The following is a 14577-nucleotide window of genomic DNA, read 5'->3' on the forward strand; positions in this document are numbered from 1 at the left end:
TGGCGTTAGCCAAGGTGCACAGACTAGCCCAGGATTTTCCCTGCACTTCTGCTCTTATCGCTCATCACCACCTCCACCGTCACCACTTACAAAACAATACCGGCAACAGCACGCAGGCTCCCCAACAAAAACATAAAAGTTATCCCTTTCCTGAACTGGGTCCAAGCCCACACCTCAGGGTCTTCCCCCAACGGGCGACCCCCGAAGATGACAGGGCCACTTCCAGTCTCGAGCCGCCTCTCGCCTCTTCCTCACCCCCAGCCCAGTCCCCCTCCCTCTGTACTTGAGGAAACTCCGGTGGCGGCCCCCTCCCTCCTCAGCAGGCTCTCCAGCTGGAGCGGGGAACGAGTGCTGAGTGGCGGGGACCGCGAGCGGCTGAGGGGAGCTCTGCGCCTTGGAGGTCTGCCCACAACAACATCGGGACGAACAACAAAGTTAAAACGCTGCGTTTCACGCACCTTACCGGGTCTCCTTAATGTCTCCTCTGGCGTGGGATGCAAAGTGGCACAGTGGCGGGCTTGGGGGCCCCGGGAGGAGACTGGAGATGGGTTTTGGTGGCTCGCCTTTTTCACTCTGTGTGTGTGTCTGTGTGTGTGTGTGTCTGTGTGTGTGTGTGTGTGTGTGTGTGTGTGTGTGAGTTTGTGCGCGCGCGCGTCCCTCTCCCCCAGTCTCTCGCTCGCTCGCGCTCCCCGTGTAGCTCTCAAGGACGAGGTGAAATCCCTTTGCTGGTCATGAGGCGGCTTCAGAGACAAACAACACAATGCGAGTGCAAATAACAAAAGGCAAAAAGACAGTAGGAACAATGGGGGAGGCGAGGGCAGCGCACCAGCCGGCGGTCACCGAGGCCCGGCGCCCACCCCAGGGGGTGCGGCGAGGGCGGGGGCGGGCGCGGGGGTAGCGCTGGGGGCTCCGGCTCTCTCCAGGTCACCCCCAAGCTCCCGCAAACCCACCCTGACCTCCTTCCTGCAGCTCGCCGCCTGGCCGCCCTTTCTGTCCATCCGAAGGGAAGGAGCCCCAGAGTTTGCTTCCCTGCCTGCTGCAGAGTAACTAGATTGTAAATAACGCGGTGATTACCCACACCGTGCAGGAATGTTAAAAAAAAAAATCTGCCCTCCACTTAAAGGAGCGATAAAATGAAATGGCAGGAATGGAAGGAGGCAGGGAGAGTGGGATATCTCTAGATCTCGATGGAGCTCTCATCTATAAATACGCATTCATGTTTAGTCAAGTCCCCTTTGTCAACTTCTTCCTTGCGCTGGAACCTCACCCGTTGCCCTGTAACTGTGACCTGGGCCCCTTCTTGCCCCCAACCCTGTTTGCACACTGTAAAGCTCGCCGGGAGAACACGCGTGGGGGTCTGCGGGTGTCCGCGGAACCTTCTGGGAGGAGAGCGGCTGTCTGCCCAGCGCGGAAGCTGGAGCAGCGAGAGGTTCGGTTTTTAAAGCGACCACTGCCTCCTCGAGCCCGGCTGGGTGCCCGCAGATCCCCGCCGCCGGCACTTGGCACCCACCTACTCCTGGGTCTGGGGGCAGGGAAGAAAAGTTTTGAGGTGCTCCCATCTCTGCCTCCGGGGTGCTTCAACTGGTTTTGTTTTGTGTGGGTGAAGCCAAAAAACCCAATGCCCAAGAACCAAGGAATGATATTGGGGATGGAGGCGGGGAGGGAAGCTCGGGTCTGGGCTTCGAGTCCTGCGACGTTTGAGTTGGCACCTGAAGGCGAGAGAGAGAGAGCGCGAGAGACCCTCAGACTTACATCACTCTCGGAAGAAACTCCGTAGGTATTGCCCTGAGCAGAAGCGGTGGGGCTTAAGTGTGTGCTCTGACAGCTCCCGGACTGCTTCGGCGCTTATCTCTAAGAATCTTACTTTCATTGACTTAAAACAGCTGACGATTTGCCGGGAGGGGGTGGGGTGGAGGGGTGGAATCCTATTAAATCTCAAACTAGGGTGGACGGAGGGCGGGAATCCTGACTGATCTTCCTAGAACTGGTATCCAGAAAGTGGCGAGAGGAGGCGTCGCGAGGGAGGCAGTGGGTCTGGAGGAGAGCGATGGAGAAAGGGCACTAAAACACAATACGAGCAACACGTTTCTTTTTCTCGGTGTTCCCTGCCTCTTCTTTAGCTTTAAAACCGATTTGAATGTTCTCTTTCCTCATCTCGGTGATGTTTTTTTTTTTTTTTCTTTTCCAGACACGCATCCAGTGAGTAAGCCGCGTCCCGTGGGTGGGGTGGGGGTTGGGGGCAGCATTTCCCAGAGTGCAACAACACCACCAGGGGATCAATGACCACAGTCTGTTTATTCTTCACGCGCCTGGGAGAGCAAGGCACTGAAGCAGCATGGGAGGTAGGCTTAGGGCTTGCCTGTCTGTGCGATCTCGCTCTGACTTCTGGCTGGTTTCTAAGCGGCAGCTAGTAAGCAAATACAGTTTCTTAATGCATGCAACACATTCTAATCGCCATATATTTACCGAGAAAAGTGATACATCCTTTCTCCCCTTTCCACCATTTATAGGTTTGTTTCTGGAGGTGGATTGTTAATACCTAAAAGTTTGCACTTGTCTAGAGTGGAAACTTTCTGGGGTGTTTGATGGTTGATTATTTGGTACGTGCTTTCTAAAAATGGCTAAACACCTTCCCTTAGAACAAAAGTGAGAAATGCAAATCTTAATAACTCAAGGCAAAAATTTCAAAGTGTAAGCACAGTTATTATCCACTCCCACAAAGAAAACCTTCCTCTTCCACAAATATTTGATAGCATAGAGCCCAGTAATTAAGAGAACACTCAAACTCAGGGCTTTCATGGGTACTCTAAATTATCATCCACCTAGAATTTATAAGCAGTATAATCATTTGGAACTTAGATATAGTTCTGGATATGGTATTCTAAATGTGTATCCTTAAACAATTGTGCTGTTTCCTTAAGTATTTAATGAGAGAGACCACGTATAATAATATTTAAATGGCTGGATCAATGTGTCCTCCCCAACTGTGTGAAAAAAATTCTCTGTATATGTGCATGAAACACCTTTCCTATATGTTACTTTTTCTTCATATTTCCTATCATGAAAGCTGCAAGTCGGAGCTTCTTGTGTAATAATATAAGAATTCATCAATAATTGTACTGTACCTTGAATTTCAGTGTTATTTTTATTTTAAAGTTTTGGGCATAATTAAGTAATTTATTCTCATAATACATATTCAGTTGCTTTTCACAGTGAGCTATTACTATGTCAGGTCCAGGTCCTTATATAACGTGCAAGAGGCAAATCAGGCCCAACTACAAAAAATGGCCCATTGCTACCAATTATATAAAAATATATAACATTTGAAAAAGACAGTCATTTACAGTGAACTTCCCCTGGCTTTTAATCCAGTTCTCTCAGGCATACTCAGTGAAAATAAAAGGGCAGAGTTAATCCTTTACCCCTGGCTCTCTGGCCAGTGGGAGACAAAGGTGCCTGCTTGGCCTAATCGCACTACGTAGAGAGGTGCCACCTCCTCAGGATTTCAGCATCTACTGTTCCATGCAACAGCTTTTGGGGCAAGAGGCTTCCTACTGTCAAGAGAGGGAAAGCTGGGCAGAGGGAGAGAAGGGGCAAAGTTGCAAGCTGCCTGGTGAAATATTGGTAAAACTTTAATTACACCAACCTCTTCCCTTTTGCTCTTATAGACAGGAAAACTTCCAACCATTATGGTTATTGAAACCACATGCCTTAAGACTAACCTATGATCATTATGCCCCAACAGCATAGCTGATCAAAAACTCCCAGTGGGATGTTTGTTTGTGTTGGGCTTAAAAAAACACCCACATTTGAAGCGGGACTGACATATTAAAGATCAGTGTTTCTATTTATCAGGCATTTACTATGTGCCAGGCTCTTGGCCAAGTGCTTTTCTTATGTATGTCCTCTCTACTTCTTACCACAAACTTGCAAGAAATGTTACATCCCTGTTTTACAGATGAGAAAACTGAAGGCCAGAAAAGTTAAGTGACTTGCCCCAAATCATACAGCTTCTAAGTGGTTGTGCTAGAATGTGAATCCAGACGGCTCCAGCTTTAACCCTGGGTTGTTTTACTTTACCTTGATGCCACTTGCACTCTATATTGGGGCCACTTTCCAGCAAGAAATATTTCATTAAATGGGTAGATTTAAAATACCAATTTTATACTTTGTACAGTTCAGACATGAGCTATGTTGGTATTTTCACCTACATTGGTCATTAGATAACTGAAATTTCCAAAATCTAAATGTGCCATATGGAGCATACATACATACTACATATTAAATATAAAAGGTATTTAGTAATATATGTGAAATTGTCTTATTTTGCAGGCTAAGCAATTATATATTATATATATAATATATCCATATGATATATATCAAAGTTATTAAAGTTTTTGAATCCCTATAGATTTAACAGGCATTATTCTAAGGAAGTGCTTTATGTATATAAACTCATTTAATCCTCACAACCACTCCATGAGGCACATAATTTTATTATATTGTTTTACAGATAAGAAACTGAGGCACAGAGAAGTTATATAACTTGTCCAAGGTTTTACAATTAGCAGCTGATGGAGCCTGGACTCAAACCAAAGTAATCTAGCTTCAAGACTCTTAACAACTTTGCTATGCTACTTACTATATATATTCAGATGTATATACAACATACATACATATATTCATGGACAGATGTATACTATATATAGCTCTCAAAATGTGGGGAAAATAAAGGCATATCAACTGAGATTTGTATCAATCTGCAGCCCCATATTCTAGCTGCATCATGAGGCAACTAGAAATACTGGGCAAATATTACATTGTCCAAGATATTCAACAGTCTCTAAAACTGTCTGGGGCAATCTCAGTCCCTCCAACATATTTGGAGATACTGAGGAAATGCTAGTAAATATTAGATATATACAATATTTGACCCTAGTTTATTTGCACAAAGTTCATTTTGGATTTATTTGGTCATATACGTTAAAAATAGCAGAGACAGGGTACTTAACAATCCTAGAGAAGATAGAGAGGGATGCTAATAAATATGAAAATCTGTCACCTGCGAAGTGGAGAGAAATTTAGGTGATGCTAGAGACCAATTATGTCATGTAATCTTAATGGTTATGATTTATCCATTTTGCTTTTATTTTTTAAAATTAGGGTAGGTTTTCAATCCTCCATTAACAAAAGTGTATTATAAAATAGTGATTTAAGTTTAGTAATTATGGATTCAAGCATTGACACCACTCAAAGGAACCTTAAAATATTTGATGAGAATCCCTATGAGTGGTTTATCCTATGTCTGTTTTTACCTGCCTCACTAAACACAATATGCATATCAAATTTTAGAAGTGAGCCTCTGCAAATCAACCAGCTTTGAGAAAGTATTTTGAGGTCTTCTTCTCTTTCTCTTCTTTTCTCCCTAAATACAATATACAGGATTATCTATGGAAGGAAAACTAACAACAATCTTCCTTCCTTAGGTGCTCTTAATCCTGACAACTCCTGAGATAGCGACATCTAAAGTATTAATTTGACTGGGCCTAATGCGCCTCTTCAGAAACATAGAAAAAAGATACCCTATACTTCACAGATGCCACACATTAAGTTCTTACTGAAAAAACTTTTAAAGCCCTATTACAGATACATATGTTTTCATTTAAAAACTGCTATGAAATCGAGTGTTCTTTTATTTAAACATTCCCCTGTGGTTGTATGAATTAAGGATCGGTAGTACTATATTAACAACTGAGAGCCAGACCGAACTGAACTGGTTAAAAAGAGTTGGTAAAACTGCCAACACTGGTTTTGTTGCCAAAGTTGACTGACATGTGAGATAGTGTATACATTGAAAAGTGAATTCAAATTTTTTAAAATTTCTCATTTTGGTAAATATTTAGGATGAAATTTTTAAATTTCAGCCACAGTTTTGAAAAAGGAAATAATGTATAAAGCCCAGATACTTTACACAACCAAAACCACAACTGCATTGCTCTTATTAGTTAAGTGTGTTTATTATTCTGATTGTTAAATTTTCCTTTCCTGGGAGAAAAACCAGAGAGAACAAGATTGGTTCTATTCAAGTGAAATAACTTGTAGTCCCCACATCTTGTCTCTTAATTCACTGTTTTTCAATTTGACGTCTGTCCTTTAATTTTAAATAATGAGTATACAATGTGGGAGGATTTAAACATGTAGAAAGAGTTTTTTTAAATATGTGGATTTCTTTCAAGCTTAGCTTTAACAATATATTCTGTGTTCTCTATTGCTACAGAATTCATATCATAAATAAATAGAGGTTTGCATGCAATGAGATACATTGATTTTAGTTATAAGAAAAAGAGTAATGGCTGATATATTTTTCTGATTTAGAATTGGTATCAGAACTAATAGTCAAGCAAGGCAATAATATTTTAAGCTTGAGGCCCCCAAGGTTTAGGTATTTGGGTATATGAACTCAAGATGACTCCTGTTTCTGTTACTTCTTTCAGATTTTTGGTACTATATTACCAACTGCATGATATAATATGTGATATATGGAGGGCAAGTGAAAGAATGGACAAACTGAAAGGTTAATAAGAGCACCTAAAATGAAGAAAGTGGTAAAATAAAATTCACTAAAAAATATTCTTATTTGAATGCCAGTAAATTATTAAAAGAGAGTAAATAAAATTTCAATCTCTAGGTGTCTGGGACTTCTACTCCATATCTCCTCATTGGTGCTGATGCCCTTAAACAAATTTAGAATTTAATTCATAGGTTGATTAAAAAAAGAGAGAGAGAGAGACTGTGTTAAATTATTGCACCCGAAACTAAATGCTCAAAATTGCTACTTTCCAGGTAACTTTGCTCCAAGATAGAGTAATGAATTGGATCACTACCCAAGTGGTCAGATTTGGTCATACCACTTCAAGTTATTTTAACCACCTCTTTGATTGTGTAATATGCCCATTAATTTTTCAGCTACTTCAACTGTTTGCTGCATAAACAAGTAAATGATAAAGCTTTTATATAATAAAAGTTTTCAATGTCTATAGATAGTTTCTGAGTACTTAGTATTTATCTGGACATAGCTGGGGTCCACAGTGCACTCTTCTGTCTTCCTATAACAGGAAATTACAATATATAAAGTCTCATAAATGTTTCAATACAAAAAGAAAAGAAAGAAATAAGTGAGATGATTTGTGCAAAACAGGATAAAGGTCAATGGCCATAATTGAGGATGGTACTGTTTGTAGGGGAAAAAAAGTTTTAAGACAGTTATTCAGTAATATGCATAGCTAAATGGTCTGAGAATGCTGAATTGGCTTGATAAAAGATGAGAAGAAATCTTCAAATTAACATCAGAGGGTCTGGGTCTACGTGTACAAAACATAAGAGAGTCTGGAGTACAGAGAAAAATGACAAAACTGACTAAACCATTGAAAACAGAACCAACAGGGCAGTGACAGGGGAGGAGACAGATGACAGGTGATTGAATAACTTTCCTCACAAATTTTTTAAGATAAAAATATTGACCAGCTGTTCTCCAACTTCAAAGAGAATAGAACTAGACACAATGTAGAGCACTGGAATCGGAAGACATAGATTTGAATTCCAGCTTATTAAAAATAAAAGGTATAGGTCTTTGATATAGTTTTAAATGAAAGAAAGAAAAATGAGATAAAGGGATAAAAGTGCAGAGAAATAAAATGGAACCAGGAGTGAGTTCACCACCAAAAGCACATCCCACTTTGCAGTTCTGTATCCTGCATTAATATTATTTATTGAAGACCTCTTTGTGCCAGAGACTGTGCATAGTTAATTTCAACCTCTCCAGCAGCCAAGAAAGAGAAAAGGAAAAGGGTCTATTTCCATATTTAAGGAGAATTGTTAAGGAGAAGCCCAATTATTCCTTATATCAACACCAAAGAGAAAATTTTCCCGGGGAGAGGGGGTGATCTTCTTCTCAAAGACAGTGAGTAATGTTAAGACATACTTCCATTGGTCAAAACCGTAATGAATTTCAGGGGATTATTTCTTATAGTTCTGTTGGAAGAGACACTCCTCCACAGTCTCTCATGCTTCTCTAGGTCATGGGGTGGGGGAGTGAGGTAGGCCAGGAATGCAATTCCCTGACCACTTTTTACCCAGGCCATTTCTCAGGGTTATGTTTACAATGAGCAAACTTTGAGGGATGAGATAATGTCTCCATCCAAAACAAAAAGTAGGTTTTTATTGGTTGTTATAAAAGCAGTGGATTCTCTAAGCTCAATGTCCTTAACCTGCCATGCAAGCCCACCATATGCATAGCATTTACCCGAACTATTCCTAGGCATGTTGAGTCTTTCCCCTCACAGCAATGATGGGCCATTCTGGTTGGTACACTCATTGGATGGGAGCCCAAACAAAAGTGGATGTAGGGAATTGAAACTTAATTCTGGTTCAGCCACCCAGAATGTTTCCTGAGATTAACAATGTCCTAGATCATAGGGATGATGACCACTTGGTGTAGTACATGGCTTACTCCCGTACATGGCCCTTGTGGACCAAAATGGAGGACATGATGAGTCTCTGTAAATTTTGTAAAAGTGCATGTTAAGTGAAATAAGTCAGACAGAGAAAGAAAAGTACCATGTGATCTCACTTATATGCAGAATCTAAAGAAAATAATAAGTGAATGAACTAATCAGAAACAGTTTTGGAGACATAGAGGAAAAACTGAGGGTTGCTAGATGGGCGGGGGGGTGGGGGTAAGGGGGAAGGTGAGGGGATTAGAAAACAATCAGTAACCACAAGATGGCCATGGGGTTTTGAAAATTAATCTGGGGAACATAATCAATAATATAAAGATTTTGTAGGGTATCCGATAGACATGTGTCCCATTTGGGAGACCACCTCAGGGAAGATTTAGATGCCTGATCACTGCACTGTACACCTGAAGCTGAACAATAATGAATGCCAACTATAATATTATATATATATACATATATATATCTATATATATATGTATATATAGGTATCTATACATTTACAAGAGGCAGAGTACAGCATTGGGAGTGGAGATAGTGGAAATGGGATGGCTCGGTGCGATGTCAGAGAGATAGTGGATGGGGGGAGGGGGGTCCACAGTGTGAGGGATATAAATGATAAACGTCTAAGTAAAACAAAACAAAACACAAACAAAAAAAACCTCATAGACACAGACAATAGTTTAGTGGTTACCAGAGGGTAAGGGGGGTGGGGGGTGGGAGATGAGGGTAAGGGGGATCAAATATATGGTGATGGAAGGAGAACTGACTCTGGGTGGTGAACACACAATGTAATTTATAGATGATGTGATACAGAATTGTACACCTGAAATCTATGTAATTTTACTAACAATTGTCAGCCCAATAAATTTTTTAAAAAAGTGCCTTGTCTTGCCCTCTTAGACAAAAGGTCTAGGTCCAAGTCAGAGCTGACTAAAGAAAGGTGAAGTTATAGCCAGTTACGGGGGATAAACATACCAATTTCATGGCTGTGGAAGGAGAACAACAATCCTGGCACTTAGAAAGGGAACACCTCAGATCCGAAGAGGTGCTAAGAGGGGGATGGCAAACAACCAATGCTCTCCTATCTCTTAGATCCAGCACCACAGTCTGGCAAGAAGCAGCTTCATCTGGCAGTCTGACCTGCTGCTGGCTCATCGTACCCATCTACAAACAATACGGTAAATGTTTAAATTTTAAAAAATTATTACAGTTAAAGACACATTGCCATTAATCCCCTTCAAAATACTCCTTTTCACTTTGAACACACATATCCCATCGTTCTTGCCACTGTCTGAAGCAGTTCTGGAAGTCCTCTTTCATGTCTTTAGTTGTGCTGTTGTAACTGCCTCGATGTCCTGAATTGATTCAAAACGTTTACCTTTCATGGTCATTTTGACTTTTGGGAAGAGCCAGAAGTCACACGGTGCCAGATCTAGTAAATAAGGTGGATGAGGACCCACTGTAATGTTTTTATTTGACAGAAATTGCCTTATACCAGAAGCGATGTGTGACACGGAGTGTTGTCATGATAGAGGATGATTTACGGCATACTTTAAAACACACCTGTCAACCGTAGCTCACACTCAACTGATTGCACTGAACAAGTTGAAACTTGTCACACACTGTTACTAAGGTTTGATGGGCCACTTCCCGTATTGAAGATCCCTGCCTTTTTGTTGGATGGCACTTGGCAGAAGCATTCACCGTATTTATTGATCACAACAGAAAGGCTCAGTGTCACACATCGCTTCTGGTATATGGCAATTTCTGTCACACAGAAACATTATGGTGTGTCCTCATCCACCTTATTCACCAGATCTGGCACCGTGTGACTTCTGGCTCTTCCCCAAAGTCAAAATGACCACGAAAGGTAAATACTTTGAATCAATTCAGGACATCGAGGCAGCCATTACAAAGCAACTAAAAACACTCATGAAAGAGGACTTCTAGAACTGCTTCAGAAAGTGGCAAGAACAATGGAATAAGTGTATTCGAAGTGAGAGGAGGTATTTTGGGGGAGATTAATGGCAATGTGTCTTTTACTGTTTGTTTGTTTTTTTTCAAACATTTATCATGATGTTCTATCATACCTCATGTGCTATGAAAACAGAAAAACTCCTGTGGACCTGGCTGGCCCCAAACTCTTTGCTATACCTGAGGCGATCAAGAGCAGCCTCAAATGTGACTCCTCTTAAATATGGACAAACACACACATTGACACAACCTTATTTCATTCTGACTGATATAAATTCATATGCTTCTCCTGATGCCCTAGTTTTCTTGGTGTATGTCAGGTATAACATCGAGGCTGCAACCATTTGGTGACACTGCATGTGGCTTAAATAAAATAACATAATTGTGATCCATATCAAGTGTCACAGAATATCCCTGACAGAAATGACCTGGAACATGGGCATGATGTTAGAGGTTTTCTAACCAAGAATGAAAAGTATGTACTAAGGATGGCTGAGAAGAAATAAGGAAGTGATTTGGGTTGTAGAAATGATTAGGAAGTTTCCCAAGAATACCTCACCTGCCTACCTCTGGATTTCTCACCATGTGAGACAAATAATACATTTATTTTTATGCTATGATTTTGCTATTTCCTGTTACTTGAAACTAAGAACTAAGTAAACATATTGGGGGAGTCTAGCATTCTTCTCATCTTCTGGAAATTGCTCTCCATTCTTTATGTAAGAAAGGTCTTTCCACTGCTTTAGTTATAGGGTCCTTTTCTTTCATGCCCACCTCCTTGGAGACAGGTGTAGTGAGGAGGAATAGCCCTTTATTTTCTCAGGCCTCATTTGTGCAAATTTAAGCCCAATAGCTGTTTTCAGACATGGATCCAAGTTTGTGATGGCAACCAACCTAAGAAAATAAGTTAGACACACAGAAAGCAACTGAGAAAGGTTCTGAGGGCATTTGAGGCCATTATTCCAACCTGAGAGGTCATCTGAGCTGCCCTAGTTTCTATTCACTTTTTCAGTTCTTCTAATTTTGATCCACTCCAATATCATTCCACTAGATTTCATGAATTTTATTTTGCTTCAATTGGTTCAAGTTCAGTTCCTGTCATCTGCAAAAGTATAGCAACTGATATAGGAATTAAAGCAAGCCCCTGTAATAGACAAAATGCTTGTATCCCCTCAAAATTCATGTTGAAATCCTAACCTTCCGTGGTATTAGGGGCTTTGGAAAATGATTAGGTCATAAGGATGGAGCCCTCTTAAATGAGATTTTGTACCCTTATAAGAGACCCTGGAGAGCTCTCACTCCTTCCACCATGTGAGAATATAGGGAGAAGACTACTGTTTGTGAACCATGAAGCAGCTCCTCACTAGATATTGAATCTGCTGACACCTTCATCTTTGACTTCACGCCTCCAGAACTGTGAGGAATAAATGTTTGTTGTTTAACATTATAGCATCTTTGCATTTTTGTTATAGCAGCCTGAGCACACTAAGACACTCTTAAGTGACAAGCATAGAGCTCATTTAGGAGAGTGGTAAGTGGTTTAGGGAAAATAAAGGATGTACAATGATAGTGATAGTGACTGAGGGAATTACTTTGGACTAGGAACTACTCTGAATGAAGAAAGACCTTCCTAAACTATGACTAATGGCATTTTTCTCTCCTACTTCAGAGTCAGTTCCCTGCTTTCTGGAGTACCCTACATCCAGCCAACTTTATGCAAGCCCAGTACCAGATATTAGGGGCAAACTTTGTCCTTTCATCTTTGGGAATGAGAATCCTAGAGACATAGAATGCAAAATTCTCTATGCATCGCACCAGGAAACAACGACACTTGTATAAAAACTATTCCTATCCACTGTTTTTATGCACCATAGTTCTAGACAAGCATGCAAATTCTGTTATATCAGAATTCTAGCAACAGCTGCTTGCCCTCCCTCATTTATGTGTTGTATAATCATCGAATGAGATGAAGACAACAAAAGTATTTTTCAACCTTCAAAGATGATTACATCAAGTGCCATTGGATTATAAAAAGTTCTCAAAATTAAGGATGCCATACAGTTATCAAAACAATAAAGAGGTTATAGAATTACATTATTTTCTCATTTTACAGGAAAGCCAGGAAAATTATCAGTTTTCGTTAAACTATTAGATTGGAATATACCAGGAGATGGACTAGACAAACTCACTGTCCCATTAAGTGACTCTTTAATAACATAAAAGCATTAAACATTAAAACATTCATATGTGCATAAAAGTTTACCATAATTTCAGGAGAAAGGATATGAGAGTATTAAAAAAAGTGAAATAGAATTGAATGCAACAACAAAGGTAAATTATGACATAGAAGCTAAATTTCTTCTGTATTCTACATATAAATGCAGAAAATCCACCCATTGAAAGTTCATATAAAGACTTTTTAAGATTCAGGCATCCTTTAAAGTTGAATGTCTTTAAATGTGCCCTGGTTTACACTGGGGTTCATCATCATTCAATGCCACAGTTTTCCAGGCAGAATGCTTCCCTAAGGCATTGTCAGAACTTCCAGCCTTGGCCCCTGGTTTAAATGGAATTTTAGAAATGAACTTACAATTATGCAGTTCTGGATCACACAAGACCTTCTTTCAAATAGCTCACCCCGTCTTTCTTCCATCACCAATACCTTAGGATAATAAAACACGAGCAAAATCAAGAAAGAGAGATGACGTTCTATGAAAATAAAATTAAAATAAACCAGGTGAAATAATTTAAAATAGCATTTCTAACATAATTGAAGACTTAAAGTCTTCTTTTTTCTTTAATTCCTGAATTTTGCAAGATGCTAGCAAAGAAGACTACTTAGGCTTTTCTCCAGGGCTACTTTCATTGAATAGATATGAAGCTATTGTTTATGCTCTATTATGCTGCCAGCATGAGGCAGGGGAAAGAAGGGTTCAGAGGAACACATGCAGTGAACTGTGGCCCTCCCTGCACACAATTAGGATGATGGTGCTTCATCTGGCCGAGTTCCAGTATGGTCAAGTCTATAGCTCCTACATCCCTACCATGAGCTGTAGGTCAAAGTACAGAAACTTCTAAAACAAAGAATCCAGAAGTAAGAATTGCCATATTAAAAACTTTTTTTTTTTACTCTATTTTCTCTATCTGGAGAATGAAATTGATAACAAAAGTCTTAATAAGAAATTAACATTTATTGAGAACTTTTTTTGTGTGTGTGTCAGGCATTTGCTAAGCCTTCATATATACATTATCTCATTTAACCTCCATTATTATCCTAAAGACAAGTACTATTCATACTCTATATTACCAAAGAGAAAACTAGGGCACAAAGAATATAAGTAACTTTTCTAAGATCACACAACTAATATCTGCCTAATAGAAATGCTGGGAAATGCAAAAACAACAACAAACCTCAGTGGTATGCGTTGATATACCTCCAAAATGGGACCAAATATGTGAAGAAAATTTTAAATTCTTATTTTATGTGTTTACAGATTTTAAAATGTACTATTACAAATAAGCAAAAAGATAGACTAAGAATAAATTATTAAATATATTCCAAATGGCTGGTTTCAGCTCTGATATGTACAGAGCTTGGAAGTCATCACTCCAAATATCCTTAAGACAAGAAAATGCTGGGCAAACTAACATTCAATGACTTTTCTTGGACCTGTCAGAGAACTGAGGCTTCACGGTAAATCATCACTTCAAAATATGGAGAGAGAGGCACATCCCAAGAATTACAGTCATGATCTGCTTACCTGGATGGAAGATGCTAGAATCATAAACTTGTAGGAACACTTGTATGGTAACTTTGATGAATTATTGGAGGCTGTATGTGAACTAGTGTGAGAGTGAGATCTCCTGTCTTAAATGGCCCCTACCCTACTTTGCTAGACTTCACCTCCAGGAACCCCACCAAGTTCTCATGAGGAAGATCCACAGCCTTATGATTCTGGCAAGAGGAGGAGATAGATTATCATTGTGAAGTCACACAGTCAGAGCTTTCTCAACAACAAAGGTCTACTCTCCATAGGAGAAAACTTTACCAGAGCTTTATTCCAGTTTTAAAAAGGGCATTCCTCCC

General features: G+C 40.1%; 1 pseudogene; it reads left to right on the forward strand.

Annotated features, from left to right (window-relative positions):
- Positions 1–1147: 1147 nt before the first annotated feature.
- Positions 1148–14577, forward strand: part of LOC117028775 (tigger transposable element-derived protein 1-like) — a 121590-nt pseudogene continuing 108160 nt past the window's right edge.

Source organism: Rhinolophus ferrumequinum, chromosome 10 (genome assembly GCF_004115265.2).
Source record: "Rhinolophus ferrumequinum isolate MPI-CBG mRhiFer1 chromosome 10, mRhiFer1_v1.p, whole genome shotgun sequence".
Classification (NCBI taxonomy): domain Eukaryota; kingdom Metazoa; phylum Chordata; class Mammalia; order Chiroptera; family Rhinolophidae; genus Rhinolophus; species Rhinolophus ferrumequinum.